Raw genomic sequence first — 18,099 nt, forward strand, 5'->3', positions numbered from 1 at the left:
TCGCGCTCGCATTCAAATTCGCGCCGAGTTCTTGCTGGCAGATCGCCATTTTTTATGTTCGACCGTTTATGTTCGCGTTCCATCGACCATTCAATAAAAAGATATCGAGGTCATATGACCACCCAAATTCAACCATTCCCTGTTTATTTTTCTGGTGTGGTGTACCTTGGTGTTATTTCTATTTTCAGATTATATTAGTCATCACTAGAAAGGTATTGGTATGTCGGATCAGTCTGTGTTGGAAGACATTGTTAGATTGCTCTCGAAAAACAAAGCAGATTTATCTTCTACCATGAAAATGACATCTCTGATTGATCCAAATAGGACCAGTCAATTAAATTCCCAGCGATAAAGTGTAAAAAACTTTCAACGCGAACTCGAACGCAAAACGATCGAGAGAGCCAGCGATATAGTATATTTGCCTTTACCAAGTTCTGTTATGTGCTGACCAGTCTCCCTATTACGTTCGATCATATGGGAGAACAAACAAATATTTTCATTTTTAGATAAATTTCCAAAAATAAATCGGAATAATTGCTGGCCAGTGTGGATTTTAATCATAATCTTTTCAACCGCTACATTCGAGAATTATATCTCACAATTTATCTGTTTATGGATAAGTTTATTTTAAAATATCGTGACAAACAGGAAATGGACAAATCTTATCTCTATGTTAACACCTGTGTGTTTGTGTGCGGAGGGGGGGTTTCCCTGATAATCTCAATTCATTTGACCGCAAGTACTTAACAATAATAAAGTATGTAGAGCGAATTCGACCTGGTGAACCTAATAAAAATGATCTAATTGGAAAGAAAGTTTATGACATCCTACATGATTAATTTGATTTCTCACTAAAATCGGGTAATAAAATTCAGAGAACTAATCGATTATACTAGATCTCTCTATATAAAATTAGGATAAAACTTACTGAGCTAAACTTTGGTTTCAATTCAATTAAAAAGGAAAGTTTCAGTAGCGTACAAAATCTTTTTCTCTTTGAAAATAACGAAAATCATTTCTCTAAATACAGGGTGCGTGGCCGGGCCGAGCTTAGCGTGATTGGATAGTTGCACTCGTGGAGTTTTTACGAGAACGGTCGTTCAAACGTCTTGACAAGGCGACTGTATCCTTCAGAATTCCGAGTTCGAATTCAATTAAAATATGTAAGCGTTTTGAAGAGATCGGTTCCACGTCGAAACCACCAAAAGGTCGTCGAAATCACCAAAAGGTCGTCGAAGAACGTCTAGGATCACAGACCTTATTGCTAGGCTGAAGGGGTCACTACGAAAAAATCCGCATGTGTCTACTCGGAACCGATCGGCGGTTTTAAACGCGACGAAGTTTACAGCAAATTTTGAAATTGGATCTTGAACTGCATCCTTAAAGCTCCAAATAATACAGGAATAAAAATATATCGACTTGGAGCAAAGTTGGCATTTGCTGAAGAAATTCTTAGTCGATTTTCTCTTTTCACAACATCCTTTTTTCAGATGAGGCTCATTTTCATTTAAATGGGTTCGTAAACCGACAAAATTGTCGTTATTAGAGCAGCACCCTTCAATATAAGTTGGGAAATATATTTGCGCATGAGTTAAGAGATTATCACTAAAATTTCAGTCAAATTGGAGGATTATTTTTTGTTTTATAATCGTATAAGTGAATACTTTATTGAGTATCGAACATATATAACAATAATGGCAATATTACATAATTTTCTATATATCAAAGTCCTCTATTTTGCATTTTCCACACAATATTTCTCCATTCCTTCCTTTTTCTCTCCAATTATGAACATTATTATTTTTTAGGTCTTCCAATACACAGTCATACCATCTCTTCCTTGGTCGCCCCTTTCTCTTTCTCCCCATTGGACATCTTTGCAGTACTAATTTTGGTATCCGTTCTCTATCTAGTCTCTCAACATGTCCCAACCATCTCACACTTTATCCTTTAATAAACGAGCTTATTGTAGCTTCTCCATACAGTTTCTCCAATTCTTTATTAGTTCTTCTCTTCCAGCACTCTTCTGTATGTACTCCTCCGTAGATTCCTCCTAGTATCTTCCTCTCCCATATTTCCAACATGGCTTCCTCTGCCTTTTTAAAGATCTATGTCTAACATTCATGTTGCGGGGTGGATTTTACTACCGTTTCATATATTCTTATTTTTGTTTTTCTTGACATGTATTTTGACTTCATCACTGATCTAATACTTCAGAATTTTTGCGTTCCTTTAGTTATGCTGGCTTTCAATTCTAATTCTTCTACTCCCTTGTCTTTTATTACTACTCCTAGATACACAAAGTTGGAAACTCTTTCGAAATTGTACTCTTTGTGTCTGGTTATCCTAAAGGACAAGTAATCTTTTTTTTATTGGTCCAATATCTTTATTTGCTGCAATCCTCAATTTTTTCTCTGCATTACGTATTGGCTTCCTTTGTCCAGAGTAAAGTCTCAAATTACCTCACCTTTTAACTTGAAACTTTATTCGAAAACAGAATGCTCTTTGTATGTAGCTGATTAAAAATAGGTTCAATGCAATCTTCCATCGGAATCATCTCCAAGTAATTTGTTGTTTGTATAGATGTAATATATACTTGAGGACTTCGATTTGGTTTTTTAACATTTCCTACCATTACTGTTTTATAATTCATTTTTCTTGGTATTAAGGATTGACCTGCCTGAATTCTCATCACCCAAAATCGATATACGTATTAAAATAAACGTAGGTTCATTCGAAAACCGAAGATGATTCTCTAGAATTTTTATTATGTCCAATTGCTAGATCATAGATAACGCACTAAAATTTACTGTTTTACTTTCAATTTATTTAAAGCAAATTGGCAATATTTCAATTTTTAAAAATGTCCCAAACGATAGATTAACTGTATTTTGAGATTACTCACCAACCCATGGTATGCTCAGGGACTCGCTTAGATTTGCATCTAATTCAATCACTTTTGCCATAAATATATTGAGTAATTTGTTTTCGTATCTTTTTCCCCAACTTACATTTCCATACTACATAAAATCACGCACACTCTATTATAGTATATTGTTGTTTAGTTAAAATCTTCGTAAAGAGCTAGACAGTTATGAAAATCGCAAAATGAAGCTTTCGTTATCTATCTATATTAAATGTTGTGTGCTGAATTGTACACCGCCGGGACTATAACGTAGGTTATCGGAGGAGCGCGCAGAGCATGTTTGCGATAACAGATGATTATTAATATCACAAAATCTGTGTTTTTTATAAAATTACTCGGTATCAATATTCTTATAAAACTTATAAAACTAACAATTATTACGCAAAGAAATATTTTAGTTGGAATACATACGAATAAAATTAAATTGTATGTACATAATTTGCATATTTTCAATTATTGTCCTAAATAACTAAAATTGTTGATAGAACTCAACTCCAACAATTAGTAACAGTCATAATCTCAATAGTAGCTCTCTATAATATTTGAGGGCGTCCCATTTAAAGTTCAGGTATATAATGGATTTATTATTCAGTTTTATACAAGACTAAATCCCCTGGCAACATACTGGATCAGATAAGGGCATCACTCGTGAGATTGATTATACTGTCATATTGTAGGGTTGGTAGCCCTACTTTATAAAGAAGCTTGAAGCCGTCTCGGTAATAATACGATTTCTTTGTGGCACTCACTTTATCTTGAATCATGGTTTAATAAATTTCCGATTTATGGCTCTGAACAAGTTTATTCAACGAGTTGTTTGCTTTAGACTCATCCTAGAAAAATAACATTCAGTTTAACGATGAGAAATAATTACACAGCATTTCTGTTAGGATAGGAAAAAAGAATTATGGAAATATTTTTCTTTTAAATTTATTATGTTCAATTCCACCACAATAAAATATTGAGTAAAGTGGGGAAATTAAAAAAGTAAAGCTAATAGAAACGGTCTAAAAGTGAGTACATGGAATATTAGGACGATGCTTTTACTGGGAAAAATCACAGAAATCGATGGAGAATTTAAAAAATATAATGTAAACAATAAATACGATGGAAACAACAAGGAATGATAGAAAAAAAAGAAATCAACCTTTTCTGTCCTCTAGATGAAAACAAGTATATGGTACGAAGTAAATAAAGGTACTACTAGAATTTAAATACAGGGTGTCCCACGACGAGTTAAAACTATCTGTATATGGCAAAAAAATAGTAAAATCATGAAAATTTCCAAAATATTTTCAAAGATCAAAATAAAAAAAACGGGTAGTTCTATTTAAAAAAATAAAGAAATTTGATATTTATGATGTTAAACTTTGAACACTTTTTATACACACCCTGTATAAAATGAAAAAAATTTCAACATAGATTCAAATATGTCTAACCTTGCTAAAAGCAACCGAACAGAAACCATTTTCATATCTTTAAAGGTATCCTCGTAAAAAAATAACTCATAGGGGTCTGCAACGGTCATATTTTCTACAAAAAAATTAATAACTCAAAAAGTATGCATTTATCGAAAAAAGTTTTTAGACAAAGTTAAAAAGGTCGTATTCGAAAACCCAAAAGTAGAAATTTTCATGATTTTACTTTAAGTATTTTGCCATATACGGATAGTTTTAACTCGTCGTAGGACACCTTGTATACTTAGAACATAAGGAGCACAAAAGGAAGAGAGGTTTGAAATGTATGAAAAGACCCCAATAAAACATCATAAATAAGTAAAAAAGACTTTCTAAGAAAATGTTTTCTTATACATATATTTCTATCCTGTCAATCATCAAAAACAACGAGAGTACATAGGTAGGTAACAGTTTCAACAAATTCAAATCTTCTATTCGGTTCTACTCGTTTTCAATGACATTCCAAAGGTGTGAAGTGAAAGTAGGACACTGCTTTTTGACTTCTCTGCCCAATTTGTCCCACAACAACTCAATCGGGTAAAGATCGGGCGACTGTGTTGGCCAAATCATTGTTTCAGTACATTCTCTTAAATACTCACAGCTTCGAGGAATATTTGGATCTTTGTAATAGCTTTTCTTCTCCAAACTCAATTTTTATTAGGTCTCCAGTCGCCCTTTCTCCATAAATATTCTCAAATCATCATCGAACCTCCATTGCACATGGATTTATCATCCGTTGTTATTTTGACCTGCGAACAAACACTATTCGGTTAGACCCACCACTTCATAAAACTCTCTCCCACTCAAATATGTTCTTTTGTCCAATATAACCAACCTTTCAATTTTATTTTGACGTCTTAAAAGCTCAATTTTCTTTTCTCTGTAGAATACTATAAATCAGATCGTTAGATTCATTGATCTGAGCTGCTATGACTGGGCCCGTGAGTCGTTGATCATCTCTTAAATGATTGATGTTTTTCGAGACCGCTCTGAATGTTTTCTATCACCACAGTTCCTGGTGGCTGCATATTCTTTCACGTTGTAGTCGACAGTACGACAACGAGAGTTGTTTGGTTTTACCCATGTTAAAACTTACTAGTCTGATTTTGCGAAAATGGAAACAATTCGTATACAAATTCACAAAAAGATATCTTGGTTCAAAAACTATAAATCACAGCACGTTCATGCGTCACACACAGCTAACAGGGACTAAACTACAATCATAACCACCGAAGAAATAATTTCACAAATAACGAAAAATACTATTTTTGGTTTATAAAACAACATTTTGACGTTCTCGTCACAATACGATTAATTTGCAATTTAATGAAAGGATTATGGGGTGGGCAAAAACTTTTGAACGGTAGTCTATATTAGTCTTAATTACCCAGTCTATTTTGTACTTGTTTGTCTTTTTTTCTCTTCGATATCAACCCTATAATGTACTCATTCTACTAATTGCTCCTGTTTTATTAGAACTTATTTAGCGATTGGTTTCGTATCTTTCCAATTTTGTCCCGTTTTCTAATTACTCAAACTGTCACTGGATTTCAACATTGATCTAATTTGCTATAGGTTGCAATGTACGAATTGATTGGGAAATCCAAACTAGCGTTTAATTAGTTTCATTGATTTCACGGTCTTTCGCTACTATTATTATTCAAAGTTTGTAATACACCATTGTTTTGTTACCTTGATTAACTAAACTGGATATTCGTTTAACTATTATTCGACTTGATAGACTTTTAATTTTAATATCTACAAACATCTTATTCAGTTCAGTGAATAAAAAACATTCAATAATTATTTAACTTATTTATATTAAGGCAGATATAGTTATTATTTAGATTTGCTTAAATGTTGTCAGTTTTAAAGAGGCCATGGCTTAGACCAGACCTTCCCAACCTTTTTAGCTGGTGTACTTTCAGCACAATAACTGATAAAATTCGAAGCCCATCGGAATTGAAAACTCCATAATTCAAGTGCAATGAATGGAAACAACTTTTTACTAAGTTTCCATTAGTCTGAATTCCCACACCATATTCTTATTACAAACATTCACTTCTTTACTAGAGTTTGTAGTGATTATAATGGACTCCTAAAGTTGAGGTTGTGGTTGCTTCTGATGACACAATTTTGTAAAATACTTGACGACTAGAAACTGGATCTCAAATTCAGCATCTAGACAGCTTCAGTACTTAGTTTTGTTGGCGACATAGATCGGGAATCCGAAAGTTTCTTTTTGTTTTCCAAATTTTTACAAAAGTGTTGGTAACCACTACAATCAAAAGTGGATTTCAAGTTTGCCTCTATGGGAATTTCTATTCACAACTCAAATTCGTTCCACGATAGAATGTTCGGATTTCAGGGTACAGCGAATGGATTGACAATCCCTTCTCATCTTGAGCTGATGCGAAATAATGCTCCAAGTACGAGATCAAGCTTCTAAAGTACTTGAGGATTCAATGAAACACACATCGATGCTATCAGACCATAGAATTTAGTTCGTCCAACAAACGCGAAGATTTCCGCACATGTTGTATGGGCATATAGGGGTTTGCACAATCTTTTTTGATACACCATAAGTATGCATAATGAATAAAAGCCATTAAAATCACTTAATCGCAACGTCAGAAGATTCATTTAATTGGAGAAAAAATGAAAGATCCTTTAAGTCAGTTTTCCCTCAATTGTTTTCCCATCGGTTTTCATGTAGTGTTATCCTTTTTGAAAAAATCAATTTCTATAATATGGAGGTCCGGAAGATTACTTTCATCATTGATTTCAAGGGGGATCTCTCCTTGCTATGGAGACCATGAAGAAACTGCTAGTTCATTCAAGTTCCTGACTTCAGCTATAGATCCATGGTAACAGTATTGGACTGAGTAAAAAGGCATTGGTGCATTGACAAGGGAAGCTCAATATTGAATAAAAACGAGAAAAAGTGGGCGACCGTCCGCCGTACACAAAGCGAGGAAAGCATACGAGGCAGTTTGTCTGATTGATCGGCTGAGATCGCACGATTTCCGAGGCTAATGGCCACGTCATGCATACGTCCCCCAGAATTTTACAGAAAGTCAAGCAAGAAGGTCACATCCACCGGTCCTGAACTACCTGGGTCAACACGGAAACCGTCGCCGTTGTTGAAAGGTAATCAAGGACCTCCTAAAGAAAGCCAGTGGATCCCTTAAAGGTCCACGGACCACAAGTTGAGAAGCTTTCCCTTGGACCATACAGTTATAAGGACTGCTACTTGTCCCACTTTCCGCAATCGTCAACAGGTGGGGATTTTTGTTTCGCTTTATTAAAAACGAGAATTTTAGATGTATCGCATACACAAATGCCCATTCTGAAGAGAAAAACTATTATTTGGAAAGGTTGAAAAGGCTGGAGTAGTACTGGATTAAGTGTAGAAAAGAGACTGTCGTAAAATAAGAATCATTATGCAATAAGTTATGGTTTTTTTGTTAGGGAGGCAATTGTTGAGTCAACCATCTTAATAATCGATTTCTAAAACGATCAATTACGATTTTTTCCGAGTTAATAAAAGTAGCCAACGGCATCGTCGTGCAAAATCGTGTTGATGTTAGTCCTTTTTGATGTTTTGGCACTTACTCTTCGAAAATAGCACTTCATTTAACAGAATATATAACGACTATTAAATGACAAAATTTTATAGACGTTGTAAGAGTTTATTGTTAAATTAATACTAGGGAATAAGTGATACGATGGTACTCTAGAGCTTTTTCAAACCTTCCTATTGTAATTAAAAGTAGTATAATGTTTGTTTCATATCCTCATTCAATTTACCTTGCCAATATAACGAATTTCCTGTGTACAATTCGGGAATTTTCAATTTTCGAAACGTATCAACGTGATTACACACGGAAATGGAATCCTATTAGTATTTTGTGCTAGTATTTTTCCATGTTCGGAAAAGCTCATATTTTCCAGCAAGATCAAACATAATTAAACTACGTATCGTTCTGCAAATAGACGCCACGTAACACACGCCACTGGGTTCGGTTTTAGAAGCTTTCAATTATAATAGTTGATTTATGAATCTTCAGGTTTGATACGCCGCTTCATCAATAATTTGTATTTAATCTTATTCATCGTTTTAGTTAGTTCAACACCTAAGATTTTATTAATTGTAGTCCATATAACCTAATTTTAAAATATACGAGTAGTAAACATTTTTTTATCCATTCTGTATATATTTTATGTTAGCCAGCTTAGTTTTTGATTTCTCTTTATTAACACTTCTGCAATTATTGTACATGGAAGTGTTATATGCATTCTAATTGTAGAGAAAAATCATCTTGAAAACTATATATATAAGGAAAAAATAAATTACATCATATTCTAATATACCTACTGTTTTTTATTCAAAGGTCATGCATATTAGCCGGTGACATTATAACTGCGCTGTTGCCAAAAATCGTTGAATAGTTATATCAAACAAAACGTAGATAACAGTATCTATTAAACTGATAAGATTTATAATTTTCCATATGACATATGACAAAACAGAAGTTCATTGTGTAAATGACACCTGAAAGTAAACATATACGGGGTAATTTGTAAACTGCCAAAATTAGTGGTTTAATTTTACATATTATTCTGACAAGGTAAATTATTTTTTCGATTAGACTGATTGATATTTTTTTTTTCTTTTCAGGTACATATACTTACTATTCTATTGGATAATACGTGAGTAAATATTAATACGGTCAATATTTATTTTAAAGAGAATTTAGGTACGTAAGATTCCAAGTTATAAATGATATTTTGTGCAAAATGCATTAGAATCTTCCAATTAAACGTGGTTATGTGATATGTAGTTATCGATATAAAGTGATTGTATTATTTAAAACAACAAATCAACTGTTCACTTCCTTAACTTGAATGTGGAACTGAAAAAATACAAGATGATAAAAGGATTTAATACCATTGATGCAGGCTTCACTCAAATCAAGAATAATTAGAAATATTTCCAAAATAATTGGATTATGAAAAAATGTTTGAAGTACCAAAGGATTTTTCCAAATTATCTTATGATATGATGTTGTTTCAATTAATTTGATATCACTTAGGTTTCCAGTTTCGATAGGATGTTTCTTTCAACTGTTCACAACATTTAATTGCCTCTTTAACGTTTTCCATGTTGTCCTAAATCCCTTCGACTTTATGGAAATGTGTCCGCGTGTAATTTCTATTACACCGTACTATTTCATTCAAATATCCCGCTTCCTCGACAGATTTTTTACAGTATATATTTCTGACAAGCTTTTTAGCACTTTAAAACTTTTTTGCCCACATATTAAGAATCATAACCGTAGTAACCCGACTCATTACCTGTAATGAGAGAAAATCTAGTTTCAAACTGTTATTTCAAAACATTGCATGTCTTTTTTTTTATTATCAATTAGAACCCGAGGTGTTGTGAATGATTTAATTTGAAGTTGGATTTTATCTATTTTTCGTACAATAATTGAAGAGCTTAGTGGATGAACATGTTAAGTGACATTTTTGAGGAAATCGAGATTTTCATGTGGATGAACATGTTATTCTCTCTTTTAAACATAGCATGTTTCCCCTTTTCGCTAACCCTTCCACTAAAGCTATTTTCAGTGGATGAAGTTGTTATGTGCACAGGTCGATGCCAAGTTGATAATGAAAGAACATGCTATGGGTACAAGACATCTTCTTCCACTTTAAAAGTTACGACCTTGAGTATCATGGCATGTTCTTCCACTAACGAACATGAGGTCTTAGTTGCATGGATAACCTCTAGGTAGTTTATAAATATCTTCTCTAATGTGTAACGTGTTTCTTGATAGTTTCTTTCTCAAAAAATAATATTCAGAAAATAGTTTTAATAACTACAATGGAATCAAGAGGAAAACGTATGGTTAGAGAAGCTCTTAAAAGATTGAAAAGTGATTCTTGTGACAACAGGAACTCAAGCGGTAAGTGCAAACAAATTAAATTTGATAAACAAAATTAAATATATGAAATTGTATGCAACAGGTTATACTTTGTGTTTATTAGTTAATAATAGAGTACATCCTCGCTTTTCCTAACTAGTAATATCAATCAATCGGTTTACAGTCGGATTACCGGTAACGTAAATTAAAATAACATTAGTTTACAAATGAAGTTTTTATGAAAAGTGTTTTAGTTCTAACAAAACAACTACTTAAAATAGTGTAAGATTATCTTATTTAATTAGATAGAAACATTTTTTAGAGAATAATCTTTGGTATTGTTCTTTTGCCAATATCGGATTCCCGCAAGATAACGTAGAAGGTACTTTTTCAACGTTTTCTTTTGAGAATATAGGGGAGCTTCCAGACAACAACACTTGTCGGCTTTTCGGTTTGTTTGAGGGTATTAGATATTATACAGAACAGTGGAAGAAACAACCATGTTACTAATATGACTTCTCACTTCAGAAATTTTAAAGACCTCCCGAAAAAACTGAAGCTCATCAATCGAAAAAAGAACATTCTCACTGAAAAAGTAGCTTTCAGAGATGAGGTAAAATGGATAAGGGTTGAAGAATTTGGCTCATACCTATACAAGGATTGCTATGATCCGTATACTCTTTTCAAGAAAGTCAACTTGTCGAAACGGAATCGTTGTGCGACGAAACCCGTCCAAGTTGAAGAAGTTGACCTGGAAAGGACCACTGAAACCGGAGCTAGTTTGACTTCAGAAAAAATTCAAAACTTACAACAGCAACTTCCTTACATCAAAAATGAATATAAATATTTTTACGAATCGGTGATCAATAAGGAAAATGAAAAAAATCTCTTACCATGATTATAATTTTGCATTAATTTTTTTGTCATGTTTTTACAGATCTGTTCAATAAATATTTTTCTTATATTTGTTTGATTTCAATAAATCTATTCCTATTCCTTAAATGTAAATTATTTAGTTTAATGTTGATGTTAAACATGGACATAACAAGTTTTTCAACTAATACGTATTCATGTCTTGGAAATATGAAGGTGAAAGAAGATGTCATGTGCTAAAAATTTTGAAAATTCTTTTTTGTTTGAAAAGTTACAACTAAGTCAATAAGGCACAAATATTTTGAATAATCAAACTACAACAACATGCAAAAAAACTGCGCATTGTGTTATGTAGAGAAAAAGAGCAAGTTAAAAACTTTAAAGCTGATTATCTCGAATCCACTTAGTTGTCTCATTAAATCTTCATCCACAAAGCTCTTCAATTATGTTTTAGGTAAATTGGTAGGATATAGAGGATTTTTTTAAGGAGGAGGGTTTGGTGGAGTAGGCCCTGATATAGGAATAATTCCTCTGCAGGGCTGGGATTGTGGTAGTTGGTTCCCTGGTTTTTTTGAGGGATTTTCTTTATTTTTTCATTTTTTGAATGTTTTGTCTTTTTTTTATTTTAAATTTAAAAGGGGACAGGCGGGTACAGCTGCGTCTGTATTATTCCCTATCGTCGACCATTTGGCTGGTTCACCAGGTTAGTGGGAAACCGCAGAAAACGTGTGTGGATCGGGTGTTATAGGTCGGGTTTTATCTGATGAATAAGGGAGAGCCGTCGAGGGGTCTGCCGTCAAGTTTGGGTTTAGTATGACCAAAAAAGGGCATTCCAAGAGGGAGCTTGAGCTTTGAGTAAATGCGAAATGACCGCTAATAACAGTACAGTTGTATCCGCAGAAGGGGGGAATGAGACGTTGTAGCGTTTTGGCTACTAGCGCGCGAGAAGTGGGGATGGCATTCAAGATGGTACTTGCCAGGATTTCGATTAGGATTTTGGTGTCTGTAGAGATATCCTATAGGGTTTTGCTATAGTGTAGAAGAAGAGGAGTAGACACGTTTTATTGGTTGATATTCTCTGTTAGGGACTCTACATATGGTAGAAATTGACTCACCCTGTATAATAAAGTGAATTCAAATTTTAGAATGGATAAATTTAGCTTCGTGTTAAATTATCTGTATAAGACATTTTCTACATTTGTACCATAGGTTATAGAGATAGTATTTTAAAAATTTATTATACCCAATGGAAATTATTACGTAAATAAGAAATGGAAAGTATAAAAAAAACGAAAGAAGTTCACCAATTGACAACATTGTTGCGTAAACTACTCTAGTTACAAGAAAAAGAACGAGCCATCAATAAATAAATGCAAGTTTGTGGTTTCTCTTCAACATTTGAAAATTAATATTTGTGTTTTCAGTCTACAACAAAGCGGACATAAAAATATAATTATATAATTATAATTATAATGACTAAATGACGTATTGAATGTTGTAATAATAATATATAACAATAGGATGTATATTTTTTCAGAATTCTCTCTTCAAAGCATTCACATGTTACATTTCTTTTGACTTCAACTTTTCTTGTCGAATCTACGTTTGAGTGTGACTTTTAAATACCGATACTGACGCTGTATTAAATTTCATTATTATACTCCTATATACTATATACTCCTCCTCTATCCTTGCAATTCTCTATGCGGACCTTCCATTATTTGAAAAAATGTCGGAAGTTTTCTTTTCTCAGTTCTTTTAGATCAAGTGACACTCTTTTTCATAGCAACGAACTCAAATCTCCATTCGTCTAATGTATATTAGAAAACAGAAATCCCATAGCGCAAGATCCGGCCAATAAAGTGGATGATAGTACAAACCTATTGATTAAAAATAGGTACTGAGACGGCGCATTGACTTTATGACTTGTTCTGAAATCAACGAGAACGTTAAGTTAATTATGTTGATTAATTAATTCATACTGTAGAAACCCAGTGAAAGTATACATTACCAAACTTTAGTTAGAACTTTTTTGGCTCTCAGTGAAGTTGGACTCCTCTATTGTATGGATTGAATCGTAATTTGCGATATGTTACTATCATTTGAAATGAATTTATATAATTTTCATTTATGAATCCGATTGTTGATTTTTTCTATTTTGTTATCCGTTTTTCACATGGACGGGCGTAGAGGAATCATCTAGAGAACGTCTCCTAGGGCGTTTTGAAAACGTTCCAACCACTCAAAAACACGTGTAAACAATAAAAAAATTTTTCAGTTGCGGTTTTCTTTATTTTATCGTGAAATTTTGAGTTCGCTTCTCCACAATTACTTTTATTTAACGTCGAAACTAAAACAAACTCTGTTGTGTGAATGAATGTCACGGCAATACTGATTTATTTACAACCACGAGAAGGTTAACGGTTGCTTGTATGTGACGTATAAGCACTTTTTATTAGAAACGCTAGTCCTGTTATTTTATATTCAGACCCCTCGCATTGAATTTTAATGTAATCATTTCTTCAATAAAGCACCACACAAATAAATGAAACTCAAACTTTGGTATCTGTATTCAGGGGACGAACATTGTATAATATAATAATGTAAAACCTGAAATGCAAATATTAATTGTATAAAGTTGGAAAAAACTATAGAAAATTCGATATAGCGCAGTGGTAATTTGATTTTATTTGGTTTGGTTAATATTTAAAAATCGACAGCTTTCAATTCACAATCTGTTTCCTCCCAATCAAAAATTTTATGTTTGTGATTAAAATCAAATAAATGTATCGGTTGTTTTCAAAAATACATGATTTTTTTATTCATTTTTGACAGTAAGTCTTCGATTCCCTCAAAAAATGTTACTTTTGAATCTTCATGTCCACGCAGAAATTCAATTTAATATAACTTCTTTTGCATAGCAAAATTTGCCACCTTGTAGTAGTACCTAGTATACCTAGCATTGACAGAAATCAAGGTTTGCAACCATTCATCATCTTTTACAATCACATCAATCCATCTTAGTTTCTACATGCTACTGCTTCTGCTGTGTATTGATTCAGATATTAAATTTTCATTGGGAAACAATTTTCATGTGCCCTGTTCACGTGACCAGCCCATCCAAGGCTTTCTACTTTACTGGTTGTTACATTATCTCTATTAATTGATACTTGATGGTATATTTCAACATTTACGATATCGTAATCCACTGGTACTAAATATTCATTGCAAAAGCTTCAGTTCATAGTCAGCCAGTCAGTCATAGAATTTATCAGCTTTGCTCAGTGTCTACGTTTCCTTTCCATAAATATAGATATTTTTTCTAAACCAATAACTTAGTTCTAGGTGGGATTTCCCCGTTTTTAAAGTGTCTAGTGATACCAAAATGAATTATAATTGCCAATAACATTCTCCATTCTCTTTCTTCGTTAATATTATTGCTAGTATTGACAAATGAGCCAGGATATATAAAGAACTTTACCACCTCGAGCTTATAGATGTTCATTGCCATGTTTTGTCCAATGTTTTTACTTCTATTGTTTGCCGAAAATTATTATATGACTTTGGTTTAATTTTTATTGACCTTAAAACTCAGTTTGTCTTAAGAATTTTGTAATATGATTTCAACATCATCAGCATATAGAGCTTCCTATATTCATTTGCCACACTTCCCAGAGCAACACATTGTTTTGTCGCTATTTCCAGGTCTGTGACAGCTTTATACAATTTTGACCTAAGTATGTTGTTAAAGACTTCTTAGAATTCATAACTATGTGATAGGCAACAATGTTCGAGTATTTGCTGCGAGTATCTGTTCTTAAATTGTTCTGATACTCTCCTAATAGTATCTCAGTGTTTATATTTTATACAAAGGATCTATTTTATTCTCCTTTGTTGCTGCGATATTGGATTTACAGCTGATCTGTTAATCCCAATCCTTTTAAAAAGTCTAGAATGTGGGATGGCTGTAGTTACCGGAAATGTTCATGTTCTATTTCATACTCTCCTAAGTGTAGTGGTTTGTAGTATTTTACATTTCGAGAGAATGTGGATCGGTTTCGTTCTCTGTACTCACCCCCTATACTGCCTGAAATAAATATACCCTCTCCCTAAAACTATTAATGTCTGCTTAAACAGAAAGAGTGCAGATACCGTTATCGTCAATATTAGAAGAAACTGATCTTCTTTATAAGAGGGATGTCTGAAGTTCCCGTCCTAAGAAAGATACTAGACATTTTCTCAATAATCATTTTTAGTCTGGCGTTACATCTCCAAGAAATAGTTGCCGTCTTTCTTCCCAAAGTAGACGATGAAACCAACTATTTCCGAGCAAGTTCTTCTTCGTCTTCTTCCTCTTTCAATAGGACTAGGTCCTGTTCAGTCCTGTACGTTTGGATCTTCCTGAGAAGCTGAACTCGTACCTCTTTGGTGGTCTGCCTACAGGTCTGCGTGTGTTCGATATCTGTCTTTTGGCATTCTTTCTACGTGATCCCTTCAGAATCTTTTTCGTGTCCTGACTCATCTCACCACATCCTGTACGCCCAATTCCTCTCTTATGTCATTACTCCTTAATCGGTCCCTGAGGGCGATTCCCTTGATGGTTCGCAGTATTTTCATCTCTGTGGTTCTCATTATTCTTTTTGTTGTTGATGTCTCGGCTCTGGTTTCTAAGGCATATGTGAGAATAGGTCTCACACACTTTTTATAGATTCTGGTCTTGTTCTGTGAGCTCATAGCTTTTGATGCAGAAATTTTCATCTTATATTGTAGACACGTTTTAAGTCGACTTCATTTTCTGTTACGGCAATGCCATCGTCTGCATAAAACAATACCTTTAGGAAGCGGTGACCCATTCTGTATCCTACATTGACTTTGTTGACATCCTCGATAATTTGATCCATTATGATGTTGAATAGGGTTGGGCTGCCGATAACCACTATTAATTTGAACTTCTTCAGAGCGTCCTACCTTAGTTTTAATTCTTGTTCTGGTTCCCGTATAAAGTTCTTTGATGACTCGTTGGTACTTATGGTCTATGTTGTTTTTTTCAATACTCCTAATTATGTTACCCAGGCGTATTCTTTGGTGAAGTCACCAAAACAGACAATTATTGAATTCTATCGACTTTTTCACCAACTGACGAACTATAAATATTGCGTCCACTGTTGATCTATTAGACCTGAATCCTTGTTGTTCTTCAGAAGTTGGTACCTTATTCCTTATTCTATTTGCCAATATCTTAGTAAAAAGTTTAAAAACCGAATAGAACAAAGTTATATTCTTAAAATTATTCGGATCTCGGAGCAAGTTCGTCCTTTGCAATTTATCCTTTTTTGTGCCTTTAAACAGTTTTGCTTTAATTGAATCTGCTTTATCCTCAAAGTATATTCGATTTGCTATGCTGTTGTTACCATCTTTTCGACATACATTTGAATACTTAAAGTCAAAAACTAGTTAACAGAAACATTCTTAACGTTTATACAGTTATATCGAAACTAGAATCCGATGAATAAAATACAAAACGGTAAAAAGTAAAATGATTTTAGTTTCAAGGTCGTCCGTCTACTTAGCTAACATTTTGTACGTTTCATTGTGTTACCTTCATTTGAAACTTTGTGAAATTCTTGTAACTTTCTCGCATACACCAGTGTATCTAGGTTAACCGACCTACTTTGACGGTTCGCTTGATTTTTTTTTATTTCCGCTCTACCTATTGCACAACATACAGTAACATCGTGACGTGGAAGAAAATTATTAAGTGAGATATATAGAGAATCTAGTATTTAAGTAAATTGTGGAAAGGAAGCCTAGATTTTATAGAAAAAACCGTTATTACTACTAGGACGGCGTCGTTGAGTCGCATACATTTTAAATTGTATTAATCTAGACTGTTTTATACAGGAGTTTGTAACAGGTTTCTACGTACGCCTACCGAAATGAATCGATTCAAGTCCCGTAATTTGAGCTTTATACGACTTTGAAGTTGAATGAAATCGTTGTTTTCTTTTATAATCTACCAGACCACAGAGACGTTGTCCTAACTCACTTAGTCAGATTACCATGAGAAAGGAATTACGGCATATACATTTCTCCACTCTTCGTTTATTCTTTCTCATTCTAACCCATTTGTTTATTACTCATTTTCAATTAATGTTTTTCTTGGTCTTTCTCAATAATTTTCACCTGCTTCTTTTGGTATCGGACCCCTTTTTGGGGATTCTGTTCACGGGCTTCCGATATATGTGACTAAACCATTTCAAGGGTGCTGTATACCCGATTCACACTAAACGAGGGAACGCGAATGCGAGAGTGTGACTCTAGAACACTAGAGTCTCAATATATTTAGTGATGGTTAAATGCAAGACTAAGAGCAGGTTAGTCTTCGCCTATTTCTGTTTTTTGTTTGTTATATTTTAGTTGAATTTATAAGGGCTATTTGATTTTGATTCAATGTCCATGTCTCGCAGTTATACAGCAAAACAGCTTCACTATTTTTCTCACAATTTCTATTTTCTTCGTTTTCCAAGAAATATTGTATTAAATAATTTACCAACTTTTCCAAGTTTGTCTTTCATTCCTGTTCCATTCTGCCATTACTTTCTATTGTTGCGCCTATTTATTCATAGCTTTTTAGTTGTTCAATTTGTTTTCTTTGGCATTTCGTGACATATTAGTCATTATTTTAATGGATTGAGTTACATAACTTTAAAGTCGTTCGCTATCAAAGGAATTATTATTATCAGAACACATTCCTTCCAAAATTGTGCCGCTGATGGTTCATATTTAATTTTAGTGTTTTAACATTATTTAACAACATTATTAAGATCAAAGATTTGTAAAAATTATCTACCAATTAGTTAATTTTACCACTGAACTGAGTTTGTAACTTGTAGTTCAATGTTTACAAAAATTT

At 33.4% G+C, this 18,099-nt stretch overlaps 1 protein-coding gene across 2 annotated transcripts in view; it reads left to right on the forward strand.

Moving 5' to 3' along the window:
• Nucleotides 1–18,099, forward strand: part of LOC130448871 (uncharacterized) — a 188,044-nt gene that overhangs the window by 49,350 nt on the left and 120,595 nt on the right. Inside the window, exon 1 of one of the 2 annotated variants that reach the window (XM_056786436.1) lies at nucleotides 8,923–9,014. The exons of the other annotated variant lie outside the window; for it this stretch is intronic. The gene's annotated coding sequence lies outside the window, so the exon portion shown is untranslated. Of the gene's footprint in view, nucleotides 1–8,922; nucleotides 9,015–18,099 lie in introns of those variants that run through there. 2 annotated transcript variants of the gene reach the window in all.

Source organism: Diorhabda sublineata, chromosome 9, assembly GCF_026230105.1.
Source record: "Diorhabda sublineata isolate icDioSubl1.1 chromosome 9, icDioSubl1.1, whole genome shotgun sequence".
Classification (NCBI taxonomy): Eukaryota; Metazoa; Arthropoda; class Insecta; order Coleoptera; family Chrysomelidae; genus Diorhabda; species Diorhabda sublineata.